Below are 15,640 nucleotides of genomic sequence, written 5' to 3' on the forward strand. Positions count from 1 at the left end.
AGGGAAGCATTCTTCATGCAACTCTGACTTCTAAAACATTTGAAGATAGGGATTATTTTTCTCATTTTCAGCCAGTGAGGAGATGTTATGTTGAGGAGATGTTATGTTGTGGTGGGGGCCTAACATTTGGATGAGTTCCCCCATTGAAAGAGAACACTTATGAGGAATTTCCATATAAAACAGGATCATTTCTTGATCCTTATATAGAAGTGAAGGAGGAAAATGCTGTTGAGATCCAAACCAACATCAGAACACTGGTGTGCTTGTATTCATTGATGCAGGTGCTAGTCCATTTCTCCCAGCTTTTCCCAAGGTGAGAAAAGATGGAATATGGGCAAAAATGGAGAAATGACCGGCTTTTATTTCTTAAATGTCATTCTAATACCCCCTCAATCCAATGCTTATTTACAGGAAAGTACATTTGCTAATTTCATTTATTATTAAGTAAACTTAATTGAAGTCCATATAATTTCACTTCCAAATGAATATATTCAGAGGATCCTGACGTAAAAGTCATGAAAGCACGTATTTTCTATTAATGCTTTGATTAATGCTACTTCAATATCAGCAAAGATCGGAAGTTGTACAAAAAATATTGGTAATTTAAAGACAAATATTATTTAGAGTAGACTGAGGACAATATCTTCCATATCTACATTCAAAAGAGCATATTATCCTCAAATACTTTTGACTGACTATATCTGATTTTGGCTGTAAGAATAATGGAATTGGTTGCAGGGAACTATGCTGCTGATAAGAATGTTGTGCATAAGAATATATGTATGAACACAATTCCGTATATGAGGAAATTCAATCCAGAAATATTTTAATAAATGAATTCGTAAACTATAAATACATCAGAAATGATAGGATAGTAATGGCATCATTCTAACAAGGGGTGGGACATAGGATAGAATGGGCAATGTTGGTCCATGGTAGCAAGCAGACAGAGCACTTAGCACCACTGAGTATGCCCTTGGGGCTGAGACACAATCAGGATCAAGGCAGCCAGGCTCCCAGGAGGTGAGGGAAGTGAGTTGGCTCTGGAGGGGGACAGGGTACAAGGGCTCAGAACCTGCTTAAGAGTTCCCGTGGACTGACTGCAGTTCTTCCCCCCTGTGCCCAGGTGCCTTTTTCCTGATATTTGCTGCTGATGTCATGTACCAACCTGAGGAGGTACAAGGCAATGGCAGCCTCCATGGTACTGTGGATGCTTGGCATCCTGGAATCTCCAGTATCAGCACCCTAGGAATAGCTGATGCAGAGGGTGGATTTGATATCTTCTGATGTCAGTGTCTCTGTTCTGGTGGACAGATGGGGGAGATGCCCCTGGCCAAGGTGTCTTGACTGCTGGTGGCTCAGAGGTGGATGGGGCCCTGGGCCTCTTGCCATGTCCCCAGGCATGGGGCCTGCTTCCAGCACAGGCCATCCCACCCATCCTTTCCTCCATGTGGGCAGCAATAGAGTGGGAGTGGCTAGAGAGCCATGGCAAATTGCAGGAAGCCATTCCCAGAAGTAAGCAATGGACACAGGGCCTGGCAGCATCAATGACATGAATTGTTGGCCACCTGAACAGGCTTCTTGCCATTGCAAGGGATGTCAGTGAAGAACAGGAGCTCACTGAGAGGCTCCTGTGGGACCTCTCTAAGTCTTTCCAGAGGTCCCAGCACCCCCACTCCTCCTCCTGTTGAGCCCCCAGTGGGGTAGCATGAGGGTTGGCACAGGAATGCTCTTAGTGTCACGGGTTTTTCATCTGCCTCTGGTGCCCTGTGTGCTCTGTGCAGAAAGCGCCACTGTGGGGTGCCAGTGGGGCTGACAGGTGATGCCTCCTCCCCACTGACACTTGGCCAGGGCTTGTGATGGGAGCTAGTCTCTTTAAGGGGTTCAGCAGAAGAGAGGGCTGCCTCTCTCTGCCCTGTGCTTGGCTCTTCCTCCTTGACCCATAGCTCCCATTGATCCTACCTGCCATATTATGGCATCCTCACCTTGCAACAACATTAGAGCAAAAGCCTGTGATGGAATCACCACAGACACCACTGTGACAGCAGACACCAACATTGTTGAAGCACCAACCCCTCTCCCCCTCCCCCCTCCTGCTTCTATGTAACTATTGAAAGCAACTGGCACTGCCATAACACAGGGACATCTCAAGATTGCTCTTCCCAAAGAGTCTGAAGATTGTAAGAGAATATGGGATTTGAACTATATCTGCCAACGTGAAATACATAATAAAATGCATAGAGAAAATTATGTAAGAGAGGAATTGGTAAATCCTTTAATAACGAGACCAAAGAGAAGGACAGAATGCAAGACTCAAATCTAGATTCTGAATTGAAATTGTTCCAGAACAAAGTTGGGACACTGGCACAGCATCCCTGTGCAGCAAGAACTGGGCCTTAATGAAGATACACACTTTTCTTGGATGCTTTAGGATGCTTAGGGCTGATCCTGCATTGAGCAGGGGGTTGGACTAGATGGCCTGTGTGGCCCCTTCCAACTCTATGATTCTATGAAGTGCTGGTCCTTTTTCTTGCTTTGTGCAATGATTGCTAACATTATATTGGGGGTAATGGCTTAGTATCCAGAAATCCAGAAGTCTTCGAGATACATCAGTGCTAAGAACATCACTATAATGCCAGGGTTAGCAGGCTGTTGGCACAGCAGATCCACAGGATAGTTCTGGCAAAGTGCCTTTTAAACTGTTTTAACTGTTTGTGTCAGGAGAGACTACATAAATACAAATCCACTGCCACTGTCAGATGATCTTAGTTAATTTTAAAACATCCCATTCAAACAATATTTTTCTGCATGTCATTAGTTAACAATCAGACATTTGGGCAAATATTTCATTCATTGCTTGATGCAAGAAAATAAAAGTGTCAAGGGTCAAAATGGATTATTCTTCTCATACAATCTTGTGTGATTTTATAAGTCATTTCCCTAGTATGTTATAGATAACCAGATCTCCTGTTGGGTCATTTATTCTGCTGCTAATTGGTGGTTTTGTTTGTACTGAGTAAAACTGATTGTACAGGCTGTTCTAAGACATTTCCAACATGAAGAAACAAAGTGGGGCCAATGAATTGGAAACAGATAAACCACACCAGGATTTTCTAAATGGACGGGGAGGGACCCCATGAAGTCTCTTTGTCATGTAATTATTTTCTTTTTCTATACTGTTTATAATACTGCTAATTTTATCATTTCTGGCTGTTTTCCCTCAATCTTCCTAGCTGACTTCACTTTTAGGTCCTCATTAATTTTAGACAAAGTGATGCTGGGCAACATTATTTCTGGATCCTTGTCTGATTCTGGGTCTTAATGTAGTGTAATGGCTAGACGGTTGTACTAGGATGAAGAAACCCTGGGTTCTGAACTGGGCATTATCCTGATGGGTCACCTGGGAGGAGCCACATCCTCATCTACCTCATCTAAGGGTGTTGAAAGGATAAAATAGGGAAAGGAGAGCTACATAGCCAATGCAGTTTCATGGAGGAAGGGTAAGATGAATCTAGAAGCCTTCCTTCCTATTCCCTTCCTTCCTCACTCCATTTGCATGCCACAGAGCATGATCACACTGCAGTGGGGAAGCAACATCACAACTCATTTCTGACACTATGCTCACAGGACCAGGGTCTGACACCTTCAGGAAATCAAGTATTTTCTAAACTGCTGATGGCTACTTCATCAAACACTATCTAAACAAAAGAATATCACAGTGGGACTATCATTGTGCTGTCTGCTGGTTTCTGTAACAAAAGGATTTGTGTGTTGTGCCTCAGAAAGGAAGTAAACTCTAAAATTAATCAGCAACGTAACAGGCACATTGTCTAAGAGTGATTCATTGGAAAGTAGTTTCAAGGGTGTTTGTTGTTTTGATGTTAATCAATTTTATAATTCATTAGCAGTATAATATCGCTCATAGGCTCTTAAATGGGTTCTGTTGCTATTTGCATAACTTTAAATTATAACAATGCCATTGCTACATGTGGTTTTTGTCTGCAAACTAATCTAGGGTCTCTGCTGAAATGAGCAAATATTAGAACAATAGTTGACTGGCAGTGCAAAATCGCAAACCATGACAGTCTTCTAAGTCCATTGACTTCCATAGAGTTTGAAAGGTATAACTCTGCTTAGGACTGCACTACTATCAGCTCCATTTGCATTGCATTGCAACATATTTACACCTGCATATGCACTTGTATCCTCCAATCCAGTGACACTGATATGCATGGAGAAGCAGGTTTCTTCTGTGTACATATCTCTGATGATCAAAAACCAAAGTACATGTCAATATTATGGCAATCTCATCCTCTTCCCTCCCTCATATGCAGGATTTCTCCTTTTGTCCTTTTTCTTGCTGAGTAGCCCCTATATTTCCTTCTTTCTTTGTTTATGACTGTCCCACCTAGTCCAGGGAACTGAGGGAAGAGACAAACTCACCTTCCATCCATTCTATATTATTAAACAAAGAAAAAAGATAAGACAATGCCAACACAAATACTTTGAAAAAAAACACCTTATATTCAACTTCAGAAATGACACACAAGAGCTTTTGGAAATTTAAAATAAACAAAATGTTTTATTTAACTCAGAGGGGAAAAGATCAGGTGGAATTAGGGATAGTATATATGAGATGAACTGATAATTACAAACTGGAGTAACTTTGTAATCACACTAAATCCAGCTAATATGTTGCCAACAAGTAAGTGTTTTTGCTTTTCAATGAGATCTTCAAAACTGTGACCTATTACGCACAGCAGTAGCTGTGCCAGCCCATTGCTGGAGCATTATGGCAGAGCAGCATGCTCCGCTGTTTATTGTGTGCTGATGCGCGTGCGCAAGCTGGTGTGCTGCTTTCTGCATACCCACAGGGACACATTTTGGTGACAGACCACATCCGTACCAAAATGTCTCCCCCTGGGGAATGTAGCCACAGCTGATTGCAGTATGAATGTATGAATATCATAGAACCCGTGTGAAGTTTAGGGATGAACAATAGTACCTTTTTCAATACCTGACTTGTTTTACAAACTTGTATAGGAATTACTGCAGTTAAAAGCCAGTGTTGTGCAGTGGTTAGAGAATAAGACTAGGATCTGGGAGACCCAGGTTTGAATCCCCACTCTGTCATGGCAGCTTGCTCAGCATTGTCAGCCTAGCCTACCTCAAGAGAATAAAATGGAGAAGATAATAAGGAACTTCCCCAGTCTGTTGGGGAGAAAGACAGGATATTAATGACATAAATAATATTGTGGAGGATGTAAATTTCCACTTCTCTCTTCAATTTGGAGAAGCTTCGCTTGGATCCAGCCATCTTTTTCACTTGATCTCACCCCATTCCACACCCCATCCTAGCCTGATTTCACATGGCTTTTGTATATGCAGGTCCCACAAACCCTAGCACAGTCTGTTTTGATGGTCAAAAAACTTTTGTCACCCAGCAAAAAAGCCAGTTGGATCCAAATTCTAATAACTTATGGGCTAACTTATGGAAGACCTACTGGAAGTTCTGATTACTTCACAAGGACTGCTTTTTTACCGAACCATCTTGAGAATTGAGGATTCTCTGTAGTAGTTTCAGGGGGTAGCCATGCTGATCTATAGGAGAACAGTTCTACTCAAGTCCAGTCAGACCTTAGAGACCAATGAGATTTTCATGGTATGAACTTTTAAGAATCAAAACCCCCTTTGTCAGGTATCTTACAAAGAGAGATTGCAAATGCTCATGCCCTCAAAATCTTGTTGGTCTCTAAGGTAGTCCAGGACTCAAATCTAGCTACTCTTTATAGTAGTAAATTCCAGGTGCTCTCCTGCAATAGTCCAAGAGTCCTCTCCCACTGGAGAGAAATACTTCCTGCCCTGCACAGGAGTATGGGCAAGGAGCTACCAAAGGGGGAATAGTGTATCTTTTCTTATGGTCTCTGACCCACTGGAGACATGTAAACTGAAGGGAGCCACTGGTGCTGGGCGGTAGCAGCAGGGGAGGGTTGGCATGCCCTTTTGGTTCTGTTCTACAGGTTGGCTGCTGTGCAAAACTGTGTGCTGGAGCAGATGGACCACTGGTCTTATCTAGGAGGCTTTATTTACATTAGATTCAAATGAATAGCCATGTTGGTCTGAAGTAGCACAATAAAATCAGAGTCCAGGAGCACCTTTAAGACCAACAAAGATTTATTCAAGGCATGAGCTTTCGAGTGTAAGCACTCTTCCTCAGACTAAGCCTGTTCTTGCACTCGAAAGCTCACGCCTTGAATAAATCTTTGTTGGTCTTAAAGGTGCTCCTGGACTCTGATTTTATTGTGCTACTTCAGACCAACATTCCTACTTCTCACTGCAAGGAGTACTCTTCTCCCCCAAGCAGTTTAATATTACATTCTGACTGAATTGCAGCATCAACTTTAAATTCTGTTCTCCTCAGTTATACAGGATTGCTGCCAACCTCTCGAAGTCCTTGAAGAATGCTAATCTAGCCATTTCCCTTTGGAGCCTCCCTTTGAATCACTTTGGTAGGAGAACAGTGACTTCTAGAGCAGCAGCAGAATGTCCTGAAGATTAAAACCTCCACTCCCTGGTTCCTGAGCTCCGGGAGTTCTAAGGTCAGGTTAGTTTCCATTTCTCACGTTGTGGGAGCCCTTTCCTGCAGCCCCTTCCTATTAACCAGAATGTGCGCCACGATGGGAAGGGATCCACGCGGCTGCTAAGCAAACTGCACGGCGCCGGCAGAGTGGCCTTTCGGACGGAGTCGCCCTCCCTGTCCCTGGAAGCCAAGGGAAAGTCCTCTCCGCCCCCTCCCCAGCAGGATGCCCGCCGTCAGGCGGGTGGCGGCCGAAGTTGCCGGGAAGCGCCTGCGCGCTCTTTTGACCGGCCGGTGCTGCTCCGCCGCTGACCCCGCAAGCTAGCGCCGCCCGCAGCCTGCCTCGTGGCGGCTCCGTCGCTGCCTATTTTAGTCAAAGCCCCGTCGACGCGACTCGCCAGCGGCGGCTCTTCGCTGGGACGCTTCTTGGCCAAAGGCACCGCGAGTCTCAACTTGGAGCCAGGAAGGGGCAAGGTAAGGGGAAGAGCGGGGGGCAGGCGGGCAGGGACAGGCAGGCAGCAGGACCCGTGCGCGGGGAGGGGGACAAGCGGGGTGCTCCCCCCCCCCCCGGTGCGGCTGGTGCTGGATCCAGTTGCCGGCTGTCCCGCCGCGCTCTCCAGGGTCCTCGGCACCGGGACAGCTTGGCCCTTCCCTCCCGACAGGGGCCGAGGCAATGGCCAGAGCCAGGCGCTCTGAGCCTCTCGCGCTGAAGCACTTTGAGTCGTCCCCGTCCTCCCCCGCGGAGCGAACCCGGGTCCTGCGGAGATCTGCGGCCGCAAAGTAGTCCCTCCCTGCGCAAGAGGCCGCCTGGGACTTTGTTGCACCGCCGCTGGGTGTGTGGCCGACGCTCCTCTGCTTTCATCTCCCTTCGCCGGGTCGCCGGCTACGCCGAAGGAGGCGCCGCTTCTCGCTGGCCTCTGGCAGCCAGACGGGCGCAACATCCTGGCATGTGCCAGAAGGGAAGGTGGCTGTCGGCGGGAAACCGCTCGGCCCGTCCTTGCCTGCTGCTGCCGGGAGATAAGACGGGCTGGGGCAGGTTGAGTTTGTTCAGAGTCCTGCCAGCGCACTGACAAGGGTGGCGGGAGAGAAGGAATTAAGGTTTTGCCTAAGGCTACTGGGGTCCCCCCCCTCCCAAAGGAGCGGAGTAATAATAGGTAATAAACACGACGTTTATGCGGTTTGTATTTGTCAGACGTTAGAAACAAATAAGTCAAAATTTGTCAAGATGTATTACATTTTTAGTTGATCATGTGCCCTCACTTTCCTCAACGGATAGGGCTGTTTTGTTTTAATAAGAAGCCCTGGGAAGTTCAAGTCTTCTAAAAATGTATTTCCTGACCTGGATTCTTGTTTCTTTAAATGGAAAAGGTGGTGAGGAAAGGTAATAGGTATCTGCTGCAGATGCGTGAGGTGCAGTTGGTTTTCAGTTTGGTACTTGCAGTTCTTAATTCAACATGTGATGTAAAGGTGAGTATTTGTCAGTGTTGGAGTGGATACCTTTTGGAACCACTAGGTGTGGTGTAGATGAATTACAACTGATTTCCAGGCCAGAGAGATCAGTTCCTGTGGATGAGCCACTTTGAAGGGTGGATTGTATGGCATCAGATCTCCACTAAGCTCCATCCCTTTCCCAAACTGCCTTTCCAGGACCACCTCCAAATATCCAGGAATTTCTGAAATCATAGTTGACAACCCAAGAGTGATGAGTTTGAATGGACTAAAATAGAGTTAATTTATGGAGTTTTTTTTTTAAGTTGCTTGGTTTTCTGGAGGGGAGTTCATCACTAGTTGCCAGGCCTTAGAACTGCCTGGGAGCTGTATCATCTGCTCCACTAGGTCTGGCCCCAGTGACCCTGACCTTCACCATGGGTAACGTTGGCTTGTGGTTACTGCCTGCTGAGGGAAGTGCTCTTCTCACAATCAGTGTTCTTTGTTTTTTCATAGTCTTGGCTGAGCATTGGTGGTGAAAGGCTGTGTGATTTTAATTTTCATAAACTTGCAGAGTCCTTACGTAGCATACTGGGGGATGAAAGAAAAGGAGACAAAGTAGTTGTGTGTCACATACTTTTCAACCACAGCCTAAAATCCAAAAATCCTAGAGTTAATCAAAGGCGTGGCGTGTACACTGTAAAAAGGACACATTTATTTTGAAATGCTGTTCTATTTAACCATTAAGCACTTTTAAAGATTTGTTGAATATAAATTAAGAAACATTCCTATCACATACGAGGGACTTCTGTGAGTGACCCCGCCCACAATTAAGCATCTGTAACCACAGTATAAACATAAAGGCATCCTCGGTGCAAGCACCGAATCATGTCTGATGCTTGGGGTGACGCCCCCTAGCGTTTTCTTGGTAGACTCAATACAGGGTGGTTTGCCAGTGCCTTCCCCAGTCATTACTAGAAGCAGGCAAATAGATACTGTTGTCTCCCCCTCCCCGTGGCACTCATTTTGTCTTTCTATGCCATATCGTCTGTTGGATCTGGCAAAGAGTGGAAGATGAATCAGCCTTTCTAGATGCTCTCTACTGCTCCTCTGTGTTTCTGGATCATGCCTTTGTGTTTCAACAGAAAGGAGCAATGAAATTATAAATGACCATTGTTAGCTATTGCTTTACATAGTAGGTTTGTTGAAAATGTAAGTTATGACATAGCATACTTTAAAAGGCATACATAGAAATAAGTCTTGGGATAATCTTTGAAATAGTTCTGATATAACAGCTGAATAGAGATTTTTAGTTTTAAAAAGCATCACTTATAACAATGAATGTTGAGTACTTTATTCAGAGTATAAGAACTAGACGTGCAGCAGAATGAAATGGAAAAAAACATATACTTGGTGTAAAATGTGTGTTTTGTACTCTGAATGTTTTCTTAAATTATCTTCAGTCAGCCCATATATATTTTTGTATGAATATGTGTAATAAATCATATTCTTACAGAAAATATATCTGGGATGACGGGCCCTGGCTTTCTGCCCTTATCAGAGCCACCAAGGCAGCAAACAGATCAAAAACATACATAATAAAATCATGCCTTTAAAACTATTAAAAGCAAACAACACATCTTTAAAACAAATGAAATCAAGCTAAAATACATCTACAAAAACAACAATTAAAACATAGGATACAAGATAGGGATCACTGAGAAAATGCCAGTGGAATCAAAAAGGCTTTACGTGGTTGGCAGAAGACAGCAACAGAAAGGGAAAGTATTCCAGAATTTTGGTGTCACAACTAAGAACAATCCTTCCTGGATATCCACCCATCTAATCTCAAAAGGTGGAGGCACCCAAAAAGAAAATGACTGTAGCAGTTGGGTAAGGTGGTCTTTTAGGTATACTGGCTCCAATCCACATAGGATTTTAACATCCACAGTTTGAAGTGTACCCAAAAAGAAATTGGAAGCCTACCTAAATGAACAAAGGGTGGAGTAGATGCAGCATTCTGCACCAATTGAAACTTCCAAAAACTTTTGATGAGCAGCCTTACATAGAGTGCATTGCAAAAATTTAATATAGATGTAGTGAGCTTCTTGCATTATGACTAGATGACCCCGGAGGTCCCTTCCAACTCTTATGATGCTATATAATTAGGCCATGTACCACAGTAAGCAGATCTTTTCTACACAGGAAAAGCCACAGTTCACTAATCAGCCAAAGCTGGTAACCAGTCTGGTATATAGCTGTCACCTCCTTATCTAGCAGTAAGCTTGGATCCATCAGACTATGGGCCTACATACTGAGACTGTGAGCTGCCACCCCATCCAGACCAGGTGATGCCTTAAATCTTCGATCAGATGTTCTGTTCACCAGTAGTTTTGTTGGGATTAAGATTCAGTTTATTAGCCCACATCCACTCCAAAACTGCCCCCAGACACTGGTTCAGGGTTCTACAGCCTCCCTTGCATCATCTGAAGAAGAAGAAGAGTTGGTTTTTGTACCCGCTGACAGCATCTTACAAACACCTATCATTCCTCTCCCCACAACAGATACCCTGTGAGGTAGGTGAGAAAACTCTGATAACTGTGACTACCCAAGGTTCCACAGCTGGCTGCATGTGGAGGAGGAGTGGGGAATCAAACCTGGTTTTCCAAATTAGAAGCTACCTCTCTTAACCACCACACCATGTTGGATCTGGAAGTGATATGCAGAGCTGTCGTCCATATTCTAAAAGAACTTGCTAAAAGAGGCAGTGGTATGCCCATTGCTGAAAAAACCATCTCTGAACCTGAGAGAGCCCGATAACTACCAACCTGGCTCGCACTTAGCATTTCTGGGGAAAATGGTAAAAAAAGCTGTTGCAGACCAGCTATCAGAATTCCTGGAAGAAGCCTCAGTCCTAGATCCATCCTAGTCAGGCTTTCTACCTGGCCATGGGGTAAAAACAGTGCTAGTTGACCTGACAGATAACCTCCACCACCAGCTGGACCAAGGCGAGTCAGTGTTGCTGGTGCTATTAGATCTCGCAGCCGCGTTTGACCCAGTCGATCACAAGTGACAAGAAGCCAGTTCCCCTCCACTATCAAGTCCAGAATAGTGAGCAACAGATCAAGAAAGCTGGGAGCAAGAAATACAAGTTGAGCACCAGGAAGTTGTCATACTGTCATAAGAGACAAGCTGAGGGTCAAGATCCTAAGGGAAGCCACTGCAATGATATAAGCCTAGCTGTTCTCCTTCTCAGCACATGTACAGAGAGAAGCAGGAGGCTAGGTGTAATTGTTCGCTATGCATGCAGTCTAGCAGCAGCTAGTTCTTCTAAAAAGTATAAAGGATTGTATGTAAGAGGTAAATATCACATGGTTGATTTGATTCAGAAAATAATGAATTAGTCCCTTAGACTTGGGGGAAGGGTTGTTCCCTGAAATGTTCTCTATACCAGCAGTCCCCAACCCCTGATCCGGGACCGGTCCGTGGATCAGTCGGTACCAGGCCGTGCTCCTCCTCGGGGGCTGCCCTGCCACTCTGCCGCCATCTCACCTTTGGTGCTCTCCAGCGGCCGCCATAGCTGGGGATCCCCCTTGGCATGGCACTGCGCAGCTGCTGCTGGCAGCACCCCCCAGCGGGCAGCAGGACGTCAGGAGCACTGGCAGGAAAGCAAGTGGAGCAGGGGCTCAGGCGGTGGCAGTGACATCCCTCAGCAATCCCCCCCCCCCCCAGGCCTCAGTAAAATTGTCAAGGTGATAAAAAGGTTGGGGACCACTGCTCTATAGTAAAACAGAAAATGAGTTGTGAAATGCATGGTGGTGATTTTCCACCCTTGCGTGTTTTTAGGATAAAGCATTTATAACTACATTAACCATATATAGATGGCCCAGTTCTCAAACCTGCTGTTGGAAAACTGGTTGTGGTAATAAACAAAGTATTTCAATTGCGCATTTGACTGTAGCATCAATAGAGCTATAAGGTGGTAGACATGAATGGATATTTTGTGCTAATTCTAAACTGCTCCCCACCCCCACCTCTGTTGCTGTAAAACTGACCTTTGAAATGTGCAAGCTGTGCAACTCAAAAGCTAGGAGACTAAATGAATATTATTTAACTCGGTCCCAGATGACTGTGCATGCTTTTTTGACATTATGATCTCAAAGAAAGTTATAGAAATAGGGATGAAGGACAACATTCTGTTACTGCAATCCATTGGAAAGTACAATGAGCTATGTGCAGTGAAATTTTAAATATTATTTTAAAAGAATGTTTAAACGTTTTTCCCCAATTAGAATGTAAGACGTGCTGCCATGAGGTTGCTGGGAGAAGCTAATAACATTTTAACATCTAAGATCTGTATGTGAGCATCAGGCAAATTTGATTGTCATACTAAACGTTTGTACCTGTTTAGTATAAAATTAAAGATCAGCAACATCTAAACTCTGTCCTTGAGTCATGAGGAAACTGCTGATGACTTGTGAGAAATGAATTTAATTCAAAGTTGCTTATGAGTCCAAAGCAGTTAAATTTGGCTGTCCTCTGCACCTCTTGATAATTATTTATTTTGTTTAGATGTTTAGAGATTTTGCCTTTCCTCCATCAGGGATAGAATGTCACAATTCTTGGTAATGAGCATACCTAGACATCTGTTTAGTTTCTGCAAGTGGCCTGTGTGTGTGAGTGAGAGAGAGTTTGTGTTTTAAATATGATTGGACCATTCATTCACTCTTGACAGAATGAATTGTACGTTATTGCTCTGATGTAGCCTTTGTTTGATCAAAAGGTGGTGTTACAACATTTACTCAAACAGGGTTTCTTCTACAATAGATAATTTCTTTCTTCACATCGTAGAAGGTATGGATTCTTGCAGGTGTAAGCATAAAACAAGCTTCTCAATTCTCATTCTGAAGAAGAAGTGCCTCTTTGGGAAGCCATAACTGAATATTTATATATTTGTCTGAATGCTTAATTGACTCAATACAGATACAGACATTGGATTTCTGTGTATTTCATATGCTACAAAATATTTTATATGATGATGAAGAACATGTAGCAATTGAATAGAAGGGATTCATACAGCTTAACTGGCACAGAACATTATTTTCTGTGATCTTGATAAACTTCCACAGTCTTGCGTCTTTTCAAATCTCTGCATTTCCATGCTTGATGAACCACCTAATACAAATCCTATGCTCTACTGTGGACCAAGTAGTTAGAGAATTGCTGCATCATGTATTTTCTGTTGCATTTAATTGAAGTAAAATCGGCACTAGTATCCATACCCTGTATGTCTTTTCAGCTTTTACTCAAGGTTATTCCAGGTGAGTAATTGGCAAGACAGAGACATAGAGAGCACATCTAAGCCAGAGTATTCCTAGCTCAAAAGAGAGAGAGAGAGCATCTGAGCCAGAGTATTCCTTTCTCAACATATGGCTGTTTCAAATATGAAAACAGTAATTTTTATTGAATACTGCCATGACTTATGGGTTCTGGAAGTTACAGGAGGGGAAATACAAAGTATACAGCATTTATTATTGTTTTCCAGGGAACTTGTATTATATCAGGGTAAAAAATGAAGTAATTGACCAAAGCTGATGGAGGACAGTAATTAACATGTTTATATATCCTGTTGCCGGCCAAAATTAGAACTCTTCATGCTCATTCAGTGTTAAGAGAGAGTAATGTACTTTGTATTTTTCTCCATTCTTAAGCTGAATCCTTTTAACCTGTGGAAAGAGAACATAATCTATGTTATGCTTTTTCTTATATTCAGCCATTTACAGTGTTTTTAAAGAACATGCCGACCCCATTCCTGAGCACTAAAATAATACTTAAACCCCATTGAAGTTAGTAGAACAGTCAACCATGACTGGCTTGTTCCACTGATTTCATCACATTTTAGGAACAAGTACAGATCTCGGAATCTAAGCTTGTCAGTATTTGAACACCTCCAAGGAATACTAGGGTCATGACAGAAAGGCAGGCAATGTCAAATCACCTCAGTTGCCTTGTTGCCTTGAAAACCCTATGGGATTGCAATGTCAGCGGTGACCTGACTGTAAAAAAAAAACAACCACCTCTTTCTGGAATGAGATCACTAGCAGTGCAACCCTAAACAGAGTTACTCCAGTCTAACCCCATCAAAATCAATGATCTTATACAAAAATAACTTTTAGGATTGTACTCATAGTACAGCAAGCAGTTGTTTAGTGAATAGTATATTTTGAATAATATTGTCTGTGTTGAAAGCAGTTGTGCTTCAGTGGTGGTTTTGACTGAAGCAAGACAGGATTCTTGGCTTGTAAATTAAGGTCTAGGAACTGTTCCCCCCCCCCTTCATGTGCTTTTATGTTCCTTGTACACAGACAAGACAGTTAAATGAATAGTTGTAGCAAGTTTTGCATAACTTGGTGCTCCTCTGCTTTTTATGGATTTCCTTTAATTACTACTGACTTTGTATATTTTGGAAGATTATTTGAATGTTTCCTGATTTATGGACTTTATTAGCTTGTAGGTTCCAGTATTGATCATCATATAAATTACCTTAAAGGTTAATGAACTTTACTCAAGCATGAACTTTCCCATGAGCTAGAGCTGACTTCATCAGATGAAGTGTGTTTTGACTCATGAAAAATAGTTACTAACAATAAATAAATGGCAAGGCAATCATAGGATTTTATTCCAGAATTACCTGGAATGTAATTATTTTTTTTATTTTTCTTGACTTAATATACAAATAAATATAGGATGATCTCTTAACTGTAATTAAGAAATCATGAGTATATTCCAGAACTGAAGCTTGCTCCTTGCTTCATGTCTGTAGATAAAATTCACCATGGTTTACACTATGCCAATGCATACCTTGGCTAGGATTGACACAGAAGGGGAAATTTACTCTTGGAAAGGGTATGTGCATGGAAAGAGTGCAGTCCAGTGACATACTTGTTACCAGGTATACTTGTTAACTTGTACTAATTATTGAGATTGCTCCTTTTCCCTGGACTCTCAATCTTGAGTTCTTTTGATGATTAGCCCACATAACAAATGAATTCAACACCCCTACTTTAGGGTATACTTATGCTAGAGTGGATCCCATTTTTCCTGCCATTTCTGCAGCTAGAATCAATGGTGCATAATGTTACGGCAATATGAATTTTCACATGCTGAATTAACATTGTGAAGAATTCTTTTTAGTGGAAGTCTTGTATCAGTATGGGGATTTTGACCTTGGGCCAGTTAGTAGACTATAATGATGAGTTATTGTCATTATGAAGAAGAAGAAGCAGAAGCAGCAGCTTTTCCCTACCCTTCCCTCTCCCCACAACAGACACCCTGTGGGGTGGGTGAGGCTAAGAGAGCGCCGATATCACTGCTCGGTTACAACAGCTTTATCAGTGCCGTGGCGAGCCCAAGGTCACCCAGCTGGTTGCATGTGGGGGAGTACAGAATCAAACCTGGCATGCCAGATTAGAAGTCTGCACTCCTAACCACTACACCGAACTGGCTCTTCTTATGAAAACATAAGGTGAGCCCTGCTGGATCAGACTAATAAATCCGTCTAATCCAACATCCTATCTCACACAGTGGCCACCAGTTCTTCTGGATGGCTGATTGTAAATCGTGACTTCTTCTTTG

At 43.2% G+C, this 15,640-nt stretch overlaps 1 protein-coding gene across 2 annotated transcripts in view; it reads left to right on the forward strand.

Moving 5' to 3' along the window:
- The first annotated feature begins 6,502 nt into the window (after positions 1-6,502).
- The window catches only part of LOC143820380 (popeye domain-containing protein 1-like), a 50,280-nt gene continuing 41,142 nt past the window's right edge, over positions 6,503-15,640 (forward strand). Inside the window, exon 1 of one of the 2 annotated variants that reach the window (XM_077303221.1) lies at positions 6,503-6,604. The gene's annotated coding sequence lies outside the window, so the exon portion shown is untranslated. Of the gene's footprint in view, positions 6,605-7,453; positions 7,732-15,640 lie in introns of those variants that run through there. The other variant, XM_077303213.1, reaches the window with a different exon arrangement.

The sequence above is a fragment of the Paroedura picta genome, chromosome 1 (genome assembly GCF_049243985.1).
Source record: "Paroedura picta isolate Pp20150507F chromosome 1, Ppicta_v3.0, whole genome shotgun sequence".
In the NCBI taxonomy this organism is placed as follows: domain Eukaryota; kingdom Metazoa; phylum Chordata; class Lepidosauria; order Squamata; family Gekkonidae; genus Paroedura; species Paroedura picta.